We start from the raw sequence: 18,620 nt of genomic DNA, 5'->3' as shown, positions 1-18,620 counted from the left end.
CCTCTGGCTCTCCCCAGCTCATGCTCTCTCTCTCTCTCTAAAATAAAATTTAAAAATAATAAATAAAAGCCAACTTTAAAAATTTTTAATAAAATGTATAATTCAAAGAGCTTTGGCACATACATATACTGCAATCAAAATACAAAATATTTATATCCATTATCCAAAAAGTTTTCTCATGTCCCTTGACCAGCCATCCCTTTTGCAGCCTCTGGATGTGGGCAACCACTGATTTGTTTTTTGTCACTTTGGTTTATATTTTCAGTTTTTCATGTTAATGGAACTGTGCAATGTGTACATTTCTGTGCCTGTCTTCCTTCATTCAACTTAAAGTTTTAGGTTCGCCTAATTTTGTATATGTCCATACTTTTTTTTCTTTTCTTTTTTTTTTTTTTATGGCTGAGTAGTATTCTATTGTGTGGATATAGTGCTTTTGTTTATTCATTCACTTGCTGATGAACTTATGAGTCATGTCTAGGTTTTGACTTTTGGAAATAAAGATTTGTGTTGACATGTTTATTTTTCTTGGTTAACTACCTGTAAGTGAGATCGCTGGTTCATGGGGTGAATAGATGTTTTTCTTTTTGAAAATCTGCCAAAGATTCCCAAAGTGGCCATATAATGTTATATTCCCACTATCAATGTGTGATTTCATCTGCTCCCAATCTTCATTATCACTTGGTGTATTCTTAGTCTTTTTCATTTTGGACATTCCAATGAGTGTGAAGTGACATTTCATGTGGGTATTATATGTGTTTCCCCAATGACTACATATTGAGCATTTTTCATGTGCTTATATTAATGTATCTATTTTTGAGAAGTATTAAAATCTTTTGCTGATCTTTTTATTGGGTTGTTGGTCTCATTATGACTAGGTTGTAAGAGTTCTTTCTATATTCTGCTATCAGTCCTTTTTCAGAATGTATATTGTGAATATTATCTCCCATTCTGTAGCTTGCTTTTTCACTTATGAGTAATGTATTTCAAAGATCAATTTTTTTATTTTAATAGTCTAATTTATCAATTTTGTGTTGGTTTTATGATTCATGCTTCTTACATACTCCTTTAAGCATTCATGCTGTCTCAGCATTTTTGGCTCTCTCAAAGGGCACAAGGATTTTCTCCTACGTGTATGTAATTTTTTCCAGGTCTTGTTAGAAGTAACCCCTTCTCTAGAGTGATCTTGTTTTGGCCATCTAATATCTCATTTATCCAATTCATGGATTTTTGTATTTGGTTATTCCAGGGAAGCCTCAATTTCCAAAGGTAATAAATGATCCATAGGGGAATACTACACAGAAAAATTAGATCTTTGGTGTAAAGCTTCCTTCTTTCCTTCCTCCCTGCCTCCCTCTTTCTTTCTTCTTTTCTTCCTTTTTTCTTCCTTCCTTCCTTCCTTCCTTCCTTCCTTCCTTCCTTCCTTTCTTTCTGTCTTCTTTTTTTGAGGAGGTTGGGGACAGTAACTCTAGAAGCAGTTAAGATTCATCCACAGAATTTAAACTCAGAAGAGCCTTAGAGATCTTCTAGTCCAATTGCTCCCTTTTGTAACATAGGAGAACTGAAGCTTCTAAAATGTTAAGTAATTTTTCCACTAACACATGATTAATTCTTTGTTCTCTCTACACATTTTATCTTCCTTCTCTGAGGCATAATCTGAACTCTTGGAATTCTAAAGTAACAGTCTTGTTTCAACTAATCTTGATAAAAATCACTGAGAATCTGCCATAGTTTAAATTCCAATTTCAAATATACCTCAGGAGAGCTATCTGAAATTTCCTATATGAATGAAGAATTTGGCTACCTGCCCCCATCCAGGTAGTTTCTTTCTAAATGATAGGATGTCAGAAAAACTCCATTTATCAAAATATTCCCTAAGCACTCAACTGGATTAGTTATCTATTGTTGCATAACAAATTACTCTGAAATTTAGCAGCAACATGTATCTATTATCTCACAATGTGTTAGGTCAGGAATCCAGGCATGGCTTAGCCGAGTCCTTTGCTCTAAGGTCCCTCATAAGGCTGCAGCCTGGGCGTCAGACAGGTCTGTAGTTGATCTCAAGGGTGGATGGGGGAAAGATCAGCTTCCAAGTTCACTCATGAGGTGTTGGTTGGATTCAGTTCTTTGTAGGATGTTTAACTGAGGGTTTCAGTTCTTCACTGACTGTTGCTAAGTGGTCCTTTCCATCAGGGTAAGCAACCAAGCTTAGTCAGAGAGAAAAAGCCACAATCTTTTATAAATTAACTCAGTAGGTCCAATCCATACTCAAGGGCAGATTACACGATGGTGAGAATACCAGAGGCAGGGATCAATGGGTGCTATTTTAGAAGTCTGCCTACTATACCTACATATAACAATACCTGTATTTCCCACATCAGAGATTCATTTTCTTAGGTAAGTCCTAACTTTCAAAAATTGGCACTTCAAAATTGGCATTATCCAAGATGATTCAACTGTGGGAATGATAACATCTTACATGGCTTTGTTATGTAATTAGTAATTTGGGAAGTAGATCCTGGTACATAGGGCAATATAGATCTTGGATTACCAAGAAGGGAATCGAAAGTTAAGTATTAACCAGCGGGAAAATTCAAAGATCCAAGCAACCCCGTAAACTCAAGAAAAGAGAAGCACAAAATGGGGTGGTGGGATAGCCATTATCTGGGAACCCTTATCTAGATACAGCATCAGCCTTAAGAGATTTTCTTTCACTTAAACACACACACACACACACACACACACACACAAATGTATTGAATTTCTTCTATTAAGTACAATCTGTAGAATGACCACATCATTGACTGAAATTGGCAGCTACCATACCTGCCCTCAAAATTTCCACTCAGGAGAGACGTTTTAATAGAATTCTAACCAGGGCTTATTCTAGTCTATGTGGAGCCCCTTTGATGAGAAATAAATACAACTCTTTTGGGAAAATGATGATTCTGAGCACATGGCTGGGAGATCAGAGGGCACATTTGGAGAAGAAATAGTTACCTTTTTCTCTGATAGATGCAGTCCTCTGTGCCAATATAAGGTGCGAGGTGTAGACAGGAGAGGATGGAGTACAATTTCAGCTGACTTGGCTCCTCAATTGAGAACCTTTGTGCAGTGCACATACTCTACAATCAGCTTCAACAGCCTGAATTTCTAATAAGAGTAAATTCACATTTTCTTTTTCCTTTGTAGTTAAAAGCTGAATATGGATTTAGAAGACTTGAGTTTAGTTTCAGTTTTGCTACATACTTACATAGTCTGCTAAGGCACATATCTCCTGAGGTTTCAGTCTTCTATTTTCAGATGAAAGTCAATGTGACATATGAGAGTCTGCATGACATAATCTTTGTGGTAATTAAATGAAATTGTATTTAGACATTCTGTCAGCTGTGAGTCTTATGTGGCAAAGTCATTTTGATTATCTCTTGAATAGGCCAGTGGGATCTGGGTCTAGTGCCATGTTTTCCCTATTCACTCCAGAAGCAAGGGGCTGCAGTCCAGTTGGCCCACAGACTGAAACTGTGGGCTAGGAGGTCTTCAAACCTGTGTGTGTCCGTCATTCCTGGCCACAGTCCACACAGATGCTCATTATCATAAACTCACTGGTAGGCATAAGTGTCCATTTCTTCCATGTATCAGAAAAGCTCATGTTTTAGAAAAAGAACAAAGAAACAAAAGGATTGCAAATGTAAGTTATAGCATTTTGAAAATCACAGATATTTGATCTCTGTATAAAAATCTACAAATCCTCAAAAACAACTACAAAAATAAAATTGCTTTTTAAAATATCTTAAGCCCCCCCTCCTCCAGAGCTGAGGGGCTTTGAGAGTATTAAGTGACAAGACTCGTTCCTGGCTTAGTTTTCCCACACAAATAAGTCCACACCCTCAGTTATCTTAGTTATTTCCTTTTAAACACCCCCAATCTTATCAATATCTTTATGGTTAAAAAAAAAAAGAGGGTGCGGAGGCAAGTTATCACAATAATTCAACACATGAAAAGGAAACCAGACAGAAAGAAAGGCTAAAAAAGAAAAATAGAGTTTAGATAAAGATTAGATTAAATACTTAAGTACTGACAAAGTTGGCCTTGTCTCTGAGCCTCAAAAATTTATATGCTGGATCTTAGTGGGAGAGGGAAGAGGGCACAAGGATTGCACTTGTTGCCAGAACATCAGCCATGAGGAAGCAAGCTGAGGCAGGACAGCCTCTAGGCTGCCCACCACCGCCCCCTCCACCCCATTCCCACAGGCCTGGATTGGACCCAGCACAGGACCTTCTTGAGAGTTTCTGTAAATAGGCCAGCCAGTCCCTGGGGACACTGATCTCCCTTCCTACCCCCAAAAAAGATGGTGAGAAAATCCATTTCAACCTACTGCAGCACCAACAAGATTGGAATTAAAAAAAAAATTTCTCAGGGAACATAAAATAAGAAGCCCATAAAAGCTTGTCGATATTTCTGTCCTGTCCCTGAGTGTATCTAAGGACAGTTCTTCTACTCTCAAGGTTTCTCAGACTCCAGCTACAGAAACACTGACTTAAGGAAGAATGGATTCCATGAAAATAGCTTTCAATTGTGAATTATCATAGTCAGTATTTGCAACTTACATGTTCTTGGATTTTCAGAATACATCTGCAGACTCCCAAGCTTGAATATTAATACTGAATATTAAAATGGAAAAAGTGCAGCTCAGTCATGGCTGGCGTTGTATCTCAAAACAAATACTTATTGGATCTATGATATTTATCAAGTTATTTAAATATTCTGAACTTAGTGGGGTTAATATAGGGATTGGCACATTAATACAGGGATTGGCTAAATATGTTTTTCCATTTTCTTAAGTGAATTTTTATATTCACAAATGATTTCATATTCTATCTTGCTCTATAATCTAGGCAAGTCATTGGCTGCTTTCAGTTTATAAGATATTTATTCCTTTGTTCCTTTCTCTTAAGTTGTCTTCCTGCTTTTTGTTTTGTGATTAAAAATTAGATTTCAGGAAAACATACTCATATTTCTCTTTTAAGAAAGACTAGGTGTTATCAACTTCTAGGTCTTAAAAAATCTTTATCTCAGTGATTGATTTCCAGATACTGTCATAGGTAGAAATCACCTAGATGGCACCTCTTCCAGACAAACAAAACTGTTAGATAAAATATAACACAAAAATAATTTTCAATATACAGTTAAGATCGAAAGAAGGAGGGGCACCTGAGTGGCTCAGTAGGTTAGGCATCAGACTTGATTTCACCTCAGATCATGATCTCATGGTTAGTAAGTTTGAGCACTGTGTCAGGCTCTGCGCTGACAGCACGGAGCCTGCTTGGGATTCTCTTTCTCTTTCTCTCTGTTCCTCCCCTGTTCCCTCGCGCACTGTCTCTCTCTCTTGAAATAAATACACTTTAAGAAAAAAAGAAGGAAAGAAAAATCTCTTTATTACAGAAATGAAGAGTGAATGCAAACCAAAAGCTACAGTTGCAGAGAAAGTAGATCTGGGTTAAGGCCTTGGAGGCTAGAGTTTTAGGATCTGATTGAAATTTTAAGAGAAACCACTAAAAAGACAGAAGTAGAATGGATATTCTACAAACTCATGGGGTGGGTGAAGTAATAAAGAAAATCAGCTTAACCTAATAGAGAAAGGGAAAAGAGGAAAAACAAAAAAGAAAAAGCAGCAGCAAAGGAAATAAATGTGAAAAGAAGATGCACACACACACAAACAAAATTTGTGGCACTAAGTGCAAATATACCAATAGTCATAATCTCTTTTACTGTAAAATATTCTATTGGATATATTTTTGTAATTTATTTAACTAGTCTTATACTCATAGACTTCTTGAATGACTCTAACGTTTTTAAACACAGGTAGTATCTTTATATAGGGGTGTGTGTGTGTGTGTATGTGTGTATAATTACCTACATATATTTATGTGTAATTATGTATAATTTCAGGCATTTTCTTCTAAACCTATAGGCTAGATTCATAGACGCAGAATTATGTTGTATTTTTTTGTATAGTTTCTGTCAAATCAATTTACCTTGCACTAGAAAAAAAAAATGTCTGTTTCTTTACACAAAACATGGTCATTTACCATAAAAAAAAAAACCTGTTTGCCAATCTAATGAATGACAATTGTTTATTAACTATTAAGTTTATATTTCTCCAAATTTGCGTTTTAGAGTCATTTGAGTTTTCTGCTCCTGCATTTCCCTCCCTACAGTCAATTTGAAACCTCACTGCCAGAGCCAACCGAGGTAAACTTAAGTCCACGTGACATTGGGCTTCAGCAAACCTCCCACTGAGTATTTCGTTCACTGAGCGGAAAGCCGCCTCCCTGAGGTGACTCCCAGAGCCCGCCTCCATTCTGCGCGTGCGCACTTCCGCTTCCGGCCTCAGCGCACTGGCTGCTCCTTCCCTTGCCTCCCCCCCCACCCCCAGTCCCCCCACCCGCTCTAGCCTTGTCTTCGAAGCTTGCCAGGAGAGCTTTAGAAAGTTTGCTTTGGCTGTCCTGCTTCTCCCAGCTATCTCCCTGGCTAATTCTCACCCGCTGCACACGTTGACTCAAATTTTACTTCTTCAATGAAAGTCACCCTAAATAACCTGTAATACTGAAGTTTCCCCTCCGGCATTAATGCCTCGCAATCCCCACTCCCTACCCGGCTTTTTTGTTTTGTTTTGTTTTTCCTTTTATTCATTGTACGGTAAATTATATAATATTCACAATATCCTGCCATTTAGTAAGTGTATATAATTTGTTACTTACTATGCAGCAAAGTTTGCATCCTCATCTCATTACCTTCTCTTGCTCTTTGTCATTTTTCTCCACTCAGTTGTTAGTTTTTAAAGGAACATTTTTATAAACAAAAAGAGGTCACTTTGGGGACACTTGGGTGGCTCCGTCAGTTAAGCGTCTGACTAGATTTGGGCTAGGGTCATGGTCTCACCGTTGGGGAGACTGAGCCCCACGTTGGGCTTTGTGCTACAGCGTGAGGCCTGCTTGGTGTTCTCTCTCCTCTGCCCTTCCCCTGCTCATGCGCATGCTCTCTTACTCTCTTCTCTCTCAAAATAAATAAACATTTTTTTTTAAAGCAGTCATTTTAGTTTTATGTGTAGCAGATATTTTTCCTGACTTGGTCATTTGTATTCTGATTTTTCATGTTAGGACAAAATTTATTGATCTTATGCCTCTGTTTTTTGAGTCATAAGGGAAGAGGTCTTCCCACTCTGTATAAAATATATAAATATATATACACATATATACATATATATTTATACAAACTCAAATATATACACAGAACTGCAAAGTCACTTTGTAGGATTTAAAATACAAATATACATACACGATACCTTTCATCTCATTGATATGGCATTACTTTTACAGATCAATTTAGAAAAAAACTTTGCTTCCTAGTAATTTTGGTGCTTCTTGTTTGAAAACAGGGCACTGTATATCCCTTTCTATATTTAATCTTCTTTGTATAAATTGAATGCATTTAAAAGGTTTGGGGAAGTTTAAATTTATTTCAATATTCCTTATTTGTTTTCAAGCTTACTCCCAGGCACTTTATACATTGACTTGCTATTAAGGATAAGATTTTTCTTGCATTATCTTTTCTACTATACGTTATTTATAAATAAGAAAGCTACTGATTTATATGTTAATTTCATACTCAAACTTTATTGAATTCTCTGATTTCAATAATGTTTCAGATATGTAGTTTTGAAGATATCATGCTGCATTATTTGCAAACAATGGTAGTTCTTGTCTCCTCCTTTCCAGTTTTTCCTCTCTTTTCTTTCTCATGAACTATATCAGATACTATTTCCAAAATAATGTTACACCGTAGTGGTGATAGTGAAATTCTTTTTTTTTTTTTTAATTTTTTTTAACGTTTTTATTTATTTTTGAGACAGGGAGAGACAGAGCATGAACGGGGGAGGGTCAGAGAGAGGGAGACACAGAATCTGAAACAGGCTCCAGGCTCTGAGCTGTCAGCACAGAGCCGACGCGGGGCTCGAACTCACGGACCGCGAGATCGTGACCTGAGCGAAGTCGGCCGCTTAACCGACTGAGCCACCCAGGCGCCCCGCAATTCTTGTCCATTCTTCATTACCATGGAAAGACTTCCAGTATCTTTGGGTTGAGACAAAATGTACATTTTATTAAAGTACTTTGTCTCTATTCCTGTTTTTCTTTGAGATTTTTTTAATGTTTGTTTATTTATTGTGAGAGAAGGAGAGTGAACAGAGGAGGGGGAGAGGGAGAGGGAGAGGAAGAGTGAGAGGGAGAGGGAGAGGGAGAGAATCTCAAGCAGCTTCCATGCACCAGCACAGAGCCTGACTCAGGGCTCCATCCTGCAACTGTGAGATCATGACCTGAGCTGAAACCAAGAGTTGGACGCTTAGCTGACTAAGCCAACCAAGCTCCCCAAGATGTTTTTTTCCAAATAAAGTATAAATACAAAAATGGGAAAAATGCCTTTTCAACATCTTTGGAGATGATCATATTAATAGATTTCCTAATATTGAGCTCTGGTAAAAATGTTTATATAAACCTCTCTTGGACAGGCGCTATTATTCTTGTTAATATTTCAGATTATTAAGTTAATATCCATAAATGTTTTCCATGTAGTACCTTTTTGAGTTTTATGGTTAACATTATACTGGTTTCATAAAAAGGACTGAGAGCTGTCCTTGTCCATCTTCTGCCTCAGTTTAAATAGCTGTTTCTCTTTTATCATTTAAAGGTTTTATATAGTCCTCTTAGCAAACTATGATGCTGATGCCTTAGAGATGAGTAAGACTTTTTTGCAAACATTATTTCCTCTGGAAAACTTGTCTTGTGTCAGTTTTAATTTGTTACATTTTCTTAGAAAAATATGTTTTATCATGGTTTTCAAGTTTATTTTCCTAGAGTTAGACAAAGATTTCATCCATAATTCTGTAAATTCTTCTGTATCTATGGCTGTTTTCTATTCTTACATTTATTTTTATACTTGTTCCCTTTTTTCTTGATTAAACTGGCTAATAACCTTGCCATTATATGGATACTTATTTTGCAAAGAATTGACCCTTCATTGTATTAGTCCTACCATTTTTCTGTTTTCTTATTCTTTAATGTCTTCTTTATACTCAATGGTTGTTATTTTTCATGTTTCAAACCACTTTAATTAAATGCTTGATCTATTAGTTTTTAATTTTTTTTTATTTATTAATGTGATTATTTAAGACTTTTCCCTACAGAGCACACATAGTTCGACTTGCTTTCATAATGGCTTTTTTTCTATATATTTGAAATTTCAATTTTGTTTATATCTTTGATATGAGCTATTTAATTGACAGGGTTTTGTTTTTCTACATTTTAATTAATGAGACCATCAGCCAATTGAAGTATAATCAGAGAGTGTTATCTATGTCATAAGTTGTTCCAATTTCCTCAGATCTCTTGTGACCTAATATTTGGTCAATGTGTATTAATAGTTGATGAAAAGAAGGTACATTCTCTATTTTAGATTATAGAATTATACGTATGCATATAAAATTTATTGCGTTACTTAGGTCTTCTCTATTATCTTCATTTGGCTTATAAAACAAGAAGCAAAAGTCTTCTGCCCTTAATATCTTAATGTGGTCAGTCTAAATCTTGACAGATTATGTCCATTAGTATCATAAGATGTGCTTTTATTTGTCCTGTCTGATATTTTCACTCTGAATTCTACTAGCCTAGTATTGAAATTGTGGCCACTGCTGTTTTTTTTCTTCATTTCCTAAAATGTTTTTTTCATCTTTTTTACTTTCCACTCTTTTATGTTGCTTTGTTTTAGATGTGTCCTTTATTTATGCTTTTGTGAGTTTGTATGATGACCCTATAATTTGGGAGAGTTGTTTTCTGTTTTTAGAACACTTAGCACTTTCTTCTGTAACTGTAACTGAATATAATATATTTAATATTTTATTTATTTGGATAGTATCAAATGACTCTCCACTAAGAGGTCACAAGAAACTAACATATCCTACCTACTTCCTCTCAGTTCTTTTTTTTCTTTTTTCTCACTGCTACCAATACAATAGTTGATGCTATTTTCTTGGTTCTTTTAGTATTTAGCTTTACAACATTAAGAAGACACACTTTAGTTACCTGATTTGCCAGCTTTTAAATTAATGGATTGATTCCTGGATATAACGTGAGGAATCAACTTTATTTATACCACCCCCAACCCTCCACAAACTTCTTTAATTTCGTCTATGTTGTGTGTATGTGTGTTTCCATTCTCTTGGTTTTAGGAGTAGTCTTTAAGAGATATTCAAATGGTAGAACTGTGTATATATCACATCCTCAAAAGTAGAAATCCAAAAATAATTTTATATCTCTCTAAAAGCAAATACATTTTAGAAGGTGAGGATATATTCCCATAGTCATTTAAGAGTTAACCAAGGATTTTAAGGACTTTAGACAGAATGATGCCTGTACAACACATAAGAGAATTAAGTTGAATGGTATAAGAGTAGTATAAGATAATTCAATTCTTACAGAATATTTTCAGTGCGTAAATTTAAATTGTGTCATGAAAGTAGTTATCATGTATATAATAATGTTGCATGAAAATATTGCAAGCCAAAGATAATATTTGTGAAGTGGAATAAGAATGGTTTGTTTTAGCTTCACCTGCGTAGTGCCTTATATAAACACATTTCTGTTTGCTCACTAGAAAGAATTAGTTAAATACACATTCTCTGGACAGTTTGACATACAGTCAAGAGGTACAGTCTGTACTACTTGTCTAACTATGCAAACTTTTCAATTTGAGTTAAGTAGAAGAGGCAGTTTCTAATGGGTTTGTCTTTTGCATGAGAACCTCTTTATGTCTCATATAACCCCAGGAGAAAATACCACTGGGGTTACTTGGATTGGAATTAGGACCACCAGAATTGGATGTGAGTTGTATTTGCTGTGTCAGGGAAAACGAAATGTCTACTAGGTGACTGTGGCTATCACAGAAGGAGTTCAGAGTCAGTTGCTTATGAGGTCCCATATGGGCAGTCCCCAGAAGAGCTTTAAATGCACTTAATCAGTTCAGCCTACTTCTTGGATCCCCCGGATTACCTAAGGTTCATAGGCAAGGGTTATCGTCCACTGTCTAAGTGTTCTCATCACAAGGGTATCTTAACTTCATTGGTCTATTATTCATTCATACATGTATAACCATAAATAATATTTCCAACTGACTTTATCATGTAGTAGACATGCCATATCCCACTGGCTCTCTAACACTGCCCCAAAAGAATCCTAGATGTTTCATTGTGTAGCTCAACATGTTCATAACCAGAGAGATAGACATAGTTGTGATAATCTGCCCAGCAAGTCGTGAGCTTCAACTACCTTGCTTGAAATGTTATAAATACCAGTAACATTCAACAAATCACCATCCTAAGAAAACCAGTCTCCTTCCAGCATGCTGTCGCTGGACTCGGTGCTTTCAACGCAGAGATGGTTTTCAATCAATATATCCATTGTGTTAGAGTTCCTGCAGGCTGGCTCTCAGCCAAGGCTAAGCCCGAGACATTAGTCTTATGTCCCCTCAGTGAATTCAGCCTTTCTTATGGGATGCAGGTATTTCATCACTTCCTGTCCACACAATACCACTGTGAGCCCTGGGAAGCATTACCGCATTTCTGTTTTTATTTTGTCACTCACTCCCCTGACTGGTTTGTTTTTAGAGGTTTAACTGGGCCTTTAGCCTAAAGGCTGTTTCCTTTACATGTGTTATACAAAAGCATGTAGGAATTTTGCCAAGAGGCATTATAATGAATGTTGAAAATGGGAAGGGTTTTAGGGTCAGATGGACATGCTGTATTTGGGATCTGGCTCTACCACTCACTTATTGAACAACCTAGGAAAGTTTACTTAACTCCTCAAAATCTTATTTTTACATCTGTAAGTGTACATACCATACTCCAAATTAAATAATTATTTTGAAAATTAGAAATAAAGCCATCCATCTAGTAGGTTTTTTAAAAAAAAATAAATAGCTCTTTTGTTTATGAGTATACATGCATTTAAAGCAAGAGTCACCAAAAAATAGTTGTGACTTGTTGTCTGTACTATTAAGGAAAAAAAAAAAAGGAAAGGAAAGGAAAAATAGTGATTATGAGAAGGGAATAAGATATTCCTGGAATTTTTAGTCATAACATTTAAGTTAATATATTTCATATGAAAAAATTTTCACAAATTTTGGATTACAGATGACTCAACCCAACCATGACCTTCAAGTGTGAAGACTGCACTGAGTGTCATGAGAAATTCAAGATGTACTGGAAGGACCCTGCCCTCAACGACCATATGTTCCAATGTTGTGAGAGGACAGCATAAGGACATTATACAATGAAGACATTATAAACACAACATCATGAAAACTACCTGAGAGGAATTGAGAGTGCTTTACAGTTTTTATTTTTTATTTTTATTTTTTAAATTTAAATGTTTTTATTTATTTTTGAGAGAAAGAGAGACACACAGAATCTGGAGCAGGCTCCAGGCTCTGAGCTGTCAACACAGAGCCCCATGTGGGGTTTGAACACACAGACTGCAAGATCATGACCTGAGCCACAGTCAGATACTTAACCAACTGAGCCACCCAGGCACCCCAATAGTGCTTTGCAATTTAATCCATATCTGGTTGGAGGAAAAAATTAAGAACATCAGAAAGGAGGAGATTTTTGAATTGGATCTAGCAAGATGGGTAGCAAACCTCCATTCAGGGATAAAGAAAAAGAATTCTACGAGCATTTTATTCTATTTAAATAAAAATAAAATGTTGACATTATACTATGTGCCAGACATTCTAATAAATATTTTTAATCATTTAATCCTTAAAGTGTTCCTGTGGAGTAAACATTATATCCGTTTAATACAATAGAGAACCAAGGCCTAGAGAAGGTAAATTACTTAAAGTCAGACAACTAGTAAATGAATTTAGTCTTTCTTGTTGAATCATGGTCTGTCTGATTTTAAAGTCACTCTAGTAACACCGCACTAGGTGGACTGCAAGTAGGTACGGTGCGTCTGTAGAAATGAGGTAGTAGTTCATTTTCAAGTTAAGGCTGGAACTGTGTGGTAAAGTCAGGGATAAGAAAGCTTTGATTGAAAAAACTAGGATTTATCTTTAAAATGAAGAAAACCCTTGGAAATATAGTAAAACAGTTGCAAATTTGCCTTGAATATTAATCTGTGGTGTTTGGATTAGGGACAGTGATATAATTAAAGATAATTATTTTGGAAGCTATTATAGTAGTCTAAGCAAGGAATAATAGAGGAAGTAACTTGAAAATAATACACATTATCTAAGAATTACTGGATTATTTTTCTTTTTTCTTTCTTTTTTTTTTTTTTTTTTTAATTTTTTTTTTCAACGTTTTTATTTATTTTTGGGACAGAGAGAGACAGAGCATGAACGGGGGAGGGGCAGAGAGAGAGGGAGACACAGAATCGGAAACAGGCTCCAGGCTCTGAGCCATCAGCCAGAGCCTGATGCGGGGCTCAAACTCACGGACCGCGAGATCGTGACCTGGCTGAAGTCGGACGCTTAACCGACTGCGCCACCCAGGCGCCCCTGGATTATTTTTTAAAAACTATCAGGTAATTCAGAAACTAATTGAGTATTGTTTCACAAAATGAGGATAACGTCAAAGGTTGCCGTTGTATAATAAAGAATTTGATTGGCATTTATTCCTGTTTCCTGGAAAGGAAACTCTAAATCCTTACAATTTTCCAAGTAATGGGAGTATCTTGGTGATTTGTGAGCTTCTGGGATCACACTTGAATTTATGCCAAGAGATGAGATGATTCAGCATTTGGGCTAGTCACCAGAAAGATCAACCACATAAACAGAGTTGAGACTGGAGAGTGAGTTCAGTCACAGCCAATGATTCAATCAATCATGCCTACATAATGAAATCCCAATAAAAACTCTGGATGCTGAAGATCAGTGGAGCTTCCTGGCTGGTGAACACATTGCAGGAAAGTGTCACGAACTGATTCCACAAGACAGCCCAGAGACCGCATTCAGAACCCTCCTAGACCTTGCTCTTTGAGTCTTCATTTGGCTGGTCCTGATTTATATAATTTATAATAAAAGTGTAAGCACAGTGCTTTCCTGAGTTTTCTGAATCTTTCTAGCAAATTACTGAACCTGGGGGCGGGGGGGTTGCAGTTGGAAAGAAGTGTATGAAACCTGGGGACCTTTAAAATGTAGCTGGTGTTTGAAGTGAGGATACTCTTATTGGATATCATGCCATTTAGCCTATAGAGTCTGACACAGGTTATATCAGGTAGGTAGTATTGGAATTGTACTTCAGTATACCAGTTGGTGACAGAGTGTTGCTCAGAAATCTTACGTCTATTTGGGAAGAAGACAATGATAAAGACAATACCGAAAATATGGAAATCATCTGGAATTACACTCCAAGATATTGAAGATATTTAAAAGATTTCTAGAAACAGAAAGCTAAAAATTATTAGTATTGGTTTTCTAGGAGTTGCTTCAAAAAAAAATAACATAGACTGGGTGGCTTAAACAACAGGAATTTATTTTCTCATAGTCCTGGAGAAAAGAAGTGTTAAGATAAGGGTATCAGTGCTCTCTTAGTCTGTTCAGGCTGCTATAACTAAATACCACAGACTAGGTGACTTATAAATGATAGAAATTTGTTTCTCACAGTTCTGGTGAATGGAAGTCCAAGAACTTGGTGTCAGCATAGTTGGGTTCTGAGAAACATTCTATTCTGGGTTGCAGAATGTTGACTTTTTGCTTTGTCCTCACATGGTGGAAGGAGCAAACAAGTTCTCTGGGATCTCTCTCCCTAAGTTTATTTATTTATTTTCAGAGAGAGAGAGCACACAAGTTGGGGAGGGGGAAAGAGAGAGAGAATCCCAGGCAGGCTTCCACACTGTCAGTGCAGAGCCCAATGCGGGGCTCAAACTCACAAATCATGAGATCGTGACCTGAGCCAAAGTTGGATGCCCAACCTACTGAGCCACTCAGGTGCCCTTGGAGTCTGTTTTAAGGGCACTAATCAAATTCATGAGGACTTTGTTTTCATGACCAAATTTCCTCCCCAAAGCCCTACCTCCTAATATCATTGCCTTGGGGTTGGGATTTTAATTTATGCATTTGGAAGCTGGGTTGGGGGCACATTCAGAGCATAGCATTGGTTTCTTCTGAGGGGTGTTTTTCCTTGTCTTGCACATGGCCACCTCCTTATTGCGTCTTTACATGACTTTTTTTCTGTACCATGCATCCTGGTGTTTTTTCCTAGATTTACAAAAACTAGTCCGATTGGATTAGAGACCTAACCTAACAGGGTCATTTTAACTTAACCACCCTTTTAAAGATCTTATCTCTAAATATGATTATACTCTCAGGTTCTGGGAGTCAGGACTTCAACGTTGGAGTGAGGGGAAAATGAGACACAATTCAGTCCATAACACTGAGGTTTTAGGAATCACCTAAATATAAGGTATCAGTTGAAAACATAAAATTGGAAGAAATTGCTAAGAGAATAAATATAAAAGAACATAGGTAAAGGCTAATACTTGGGAATCCCATGTAATAAATTACACAAACCCAGAAATTAAAAATCTAAGAATACTTGAAGATCAAAGGGGCAAGAATGATGATAAAATGCTGTACTATTAGAATGACACAAATTGCGTGGTTGGTTGGTTACTAAACTAATAAGAACATATTACTGTGCCTACCACAACAATTAAGTATTGAGGAGAGATGCTAACCTAGAAGATGGCCTCCCGAAAAGTAGTTAAGAATGGATATAAGGAATAATGTATACAGAAGAACAAAGAATGAAGGATCATAAGAATATATGTTTCATGAGGCCTTTTATTAAAAATGGCCTCTGATCCAAACTTGGAGTGTGAGCTAATTGACTGAGTATCTCTGGTATCCTATGCATCTGAAATAAATAAACAAACAAACAAACACCTTCCTCACCTTCCTCCAAAGAGGGGGGAAAAAATCTCTCATTGATTTTGCTTGAACTCATCAGCATTTGGGAGAGAAGGGGAAATAGAAATAAAATTTCCAATTGGCTGATCATTTATGCATATAAATAAAAGTACTACTAACTCTTATATTTCAGTTATAAAAGTTTAGTAAATAATCTAGAAAGGAAAGATCTTCTCATTGGCTCCTTAGGTATTAAAGGGCACTGAGGAGTGAATAGTCTCTATCTAATTCTGTATTCTATCACTGAATGTATTCCCTGACATGAGCATAGCAATTCAAATCAGAACTCAATAAGTGATATGACAGATTCAAACTCAATTAAGAAAAATGCATGATTTAATAAGCTCTAAAGCTATAGATCTTGCTAAAAGAATATAGTATGCTTTATATATTTTTAATATAATCTATTGTCAAATTGGCTTACATATAACACCCAGTGTTCATCCCAACAAGTGCTGTCCTCAATGCCCATCCATCACCCATTTTCCCCTCTCCTCCACCACCCCTCATCCACCCTCAGTTTGTTCTCTGTATTTAAGAGTCTCTTGTGGTTTGCCTCCCTCCCTCCATCTTTGTAACTATTTTTTCCCCTTTCCCTTCCCCCATGGTCTTTTGTTAAGTTTCTCAAGATTCACATATGAGTGAAAACATATGACATCTGTCCTTCTCTGGCTGACTTATTTCACTCAGCACAATACCTTCCAGTTCCATCCACATTGCTGCAAATGGCATGATTTCATTCTTTCTCATTGCCAAGTAGTATTCCACTGTATATATAAACCACATCTTCTTTATCCATTCATCAGTTTATGAACATTTAGGCTGTTTCCATAATTTGGCTATTCTTGAAAGCACTGCTATAAACAATAGAGTACATGTGCCCCTATGCATTAGCACTCCTGTATCCCGTCAAATGCTCTAAAATGGTGTTTGTTTTGTGGACATTTTCTCCAAGCAAAACTACTGCATTTATCTTACCCTTGAACTGTTTCTAGTCAGCTCCACAGATACGATCAAGGTTAATTCAGAAAGGGAAAATGATAACACAGTGCCACGCTCAGGATGATGTTTAGTATATACATGTTTGTTCTATTTTAATCAAAGGAAATAAAAAGTAACCCCATATTATAAAGTTAACAGTATAGAATTATTTTCCACCAAAAAGGAATGAATCTTGTCGATTCCACTATACCAAAAGACCTAGCATTCTTTTTGAAAGTCAGGAGAACAATGAACTAAACCTTGTGGTTACTATGGAGTTGTGTTGGTTTAGACTATTCCCGGCATGTCGCACATTCACCTTTCTACACAAGAATACCATGTGGAGGCACTAATAGTGAACAGAGCCTGTATTCTAAGTTCCCCGGGAGACTAGGCTCTTGTTTTCTTCTTTGACAGATAATATAATTTCTACCACAGTGTCCACAGGACCCCTAATATGTTTCTTACAAAAGTGAGACATCTTTAGAAGGCAAATGTCCCTTCTCACTGAGGCATTTGATTCCTTTCCAAAAGCTGTCACTGTATCTTTTTATGACATTCATATTCTGCATATATCATGTTTATCCATGTACTTGAATCATATCTAGTCATTTGGTCTTAAGCAATTGTGGAGGAACTGAGTGAGGACAGGACTGTTGAAAAATTTCTCTGCTCTAAAGAACATTGTTGTCATGACTATTGTAGCGCGATGTTTTTAAAGTTAGACAGAAGCTACTGTTTTGTTTTTGTTGAACTGTTTTTCTTAGATGAAGAGAGAAAACTGAGGATGAGGGGTTCAAAATATGGCTCATTTTACAAAACTGGCAAAACACAATGTTTAAAGCAGTTTTTAAAAGAAGAATGGGTGTGAAAATACCATTAAGCCACTAAAATCACATGTGCTGTATTGTATTTGTCTATACATATGTGTAGTTTTCTGGTAAAGTTCCACACTTAGAACAGAGTCTCAAAAGAAATCTGTACTTTCAAAAATGTGGCAAAAAGCCGAGTTGCTGACTTTTCTTGTTTCAAGGCACATTGCAAAGCACAAAAACAGTGTATTTATGCTTTGTATTTATCTAACATTTATTGAGTATTTACCATGACACCCCTCTCATCAGGAAAGTGCAGTTTAGTGCAACGGTTTGTAATTATAATACTAAGGTTATATGCACCTTAAAGGATAATGTATTTTAAGAGATAAAAAATGCATGGTTGTCAAAAAACGTAAAATGAACACATTTTATTAAATTCATTAATGGGGGAATCAGTAAGATGTTACAATCAGTTCAGAGTGGAATTTTCAAAAATACACAAATACAGGCAACAAAGAATGCTAAAACCTATAAATCAGTGCAAACTGGTTTATCCATAGGACAATAGTCAACTGCATTCCACTAGGACCCAATTTCTTTGCATTTCCCAAAAGAATCATTTACAGGGGCGCCTGAGTGGCTCAGTTGGTTAGGTGGCCGACTCTTGATTTCAGCTCAGGTCATGATCTCATGGTTTGTGAGTTCGAGCCCCACATCAGGCTCCACACTGATGGTGCAGAGCCTGTTTGGGATTCTTTCTCTTTCTCTTTCTCTCTCTCTTCTACCCCTCCCACACACTCTCTCTCT

At 36.5% G+C, this 18,620-nt stretch overlaps 2 long non-coding RNA genes across 2 annotated transcripts; one reads left to right on the top strand and one right to left on the bottom strand.

Annotated features, from left to right (window-relative positions):
• Nucleotides 1-68: 68 nt before the first annotated feature.
• LOC123383133 lies at nucleotides 69-5,243 on the bottom strand. The gene is made up of 2 exons (XR_006592542.1): nucleotides 2,998-5,243; nucleotides 69-2,204 (listed from the first exon to the last, which is right to left on the bottom strand). It is a non-coding gene; the product is annotated as an uncharacterized LOC123383133 (long non-coding RNA).
• On the top strand, nucleotides 1,967-12,819 carry LOC123383134. The gene is made up of 2 exons (XR_006592543.1): nucleotides 1,967-2,043; nucleotides 12,239-12,819. It is a non-coding gene; the product is annotated as an uncharacterized LOC123383134 (long non-coding RNA).
• The last annotated feature ends 5,801 nt before the right edge of the window (nucleotides 12,820-18,620 follow it).

This window comes from Felis catus, chromosome F2 (assembly GCF_018350175.1).
Source record: "Felis catus isolate Fca126 chromosome F2, F.catus_Fca126_mat1.0, whole genome shotgun sequence".
In the NCBI taxonomy this organism is placed as follows: Eukaryota; Metazoa; Chordata; class Mammalia; order Carnivora; family Felidae; genus Felis; species Felis catus.
The sequence above is the reverse complement of the archived record's forward strand: the minus strand, read 5'-3'. Positions and strand labels throughout refer to the sequence as shown.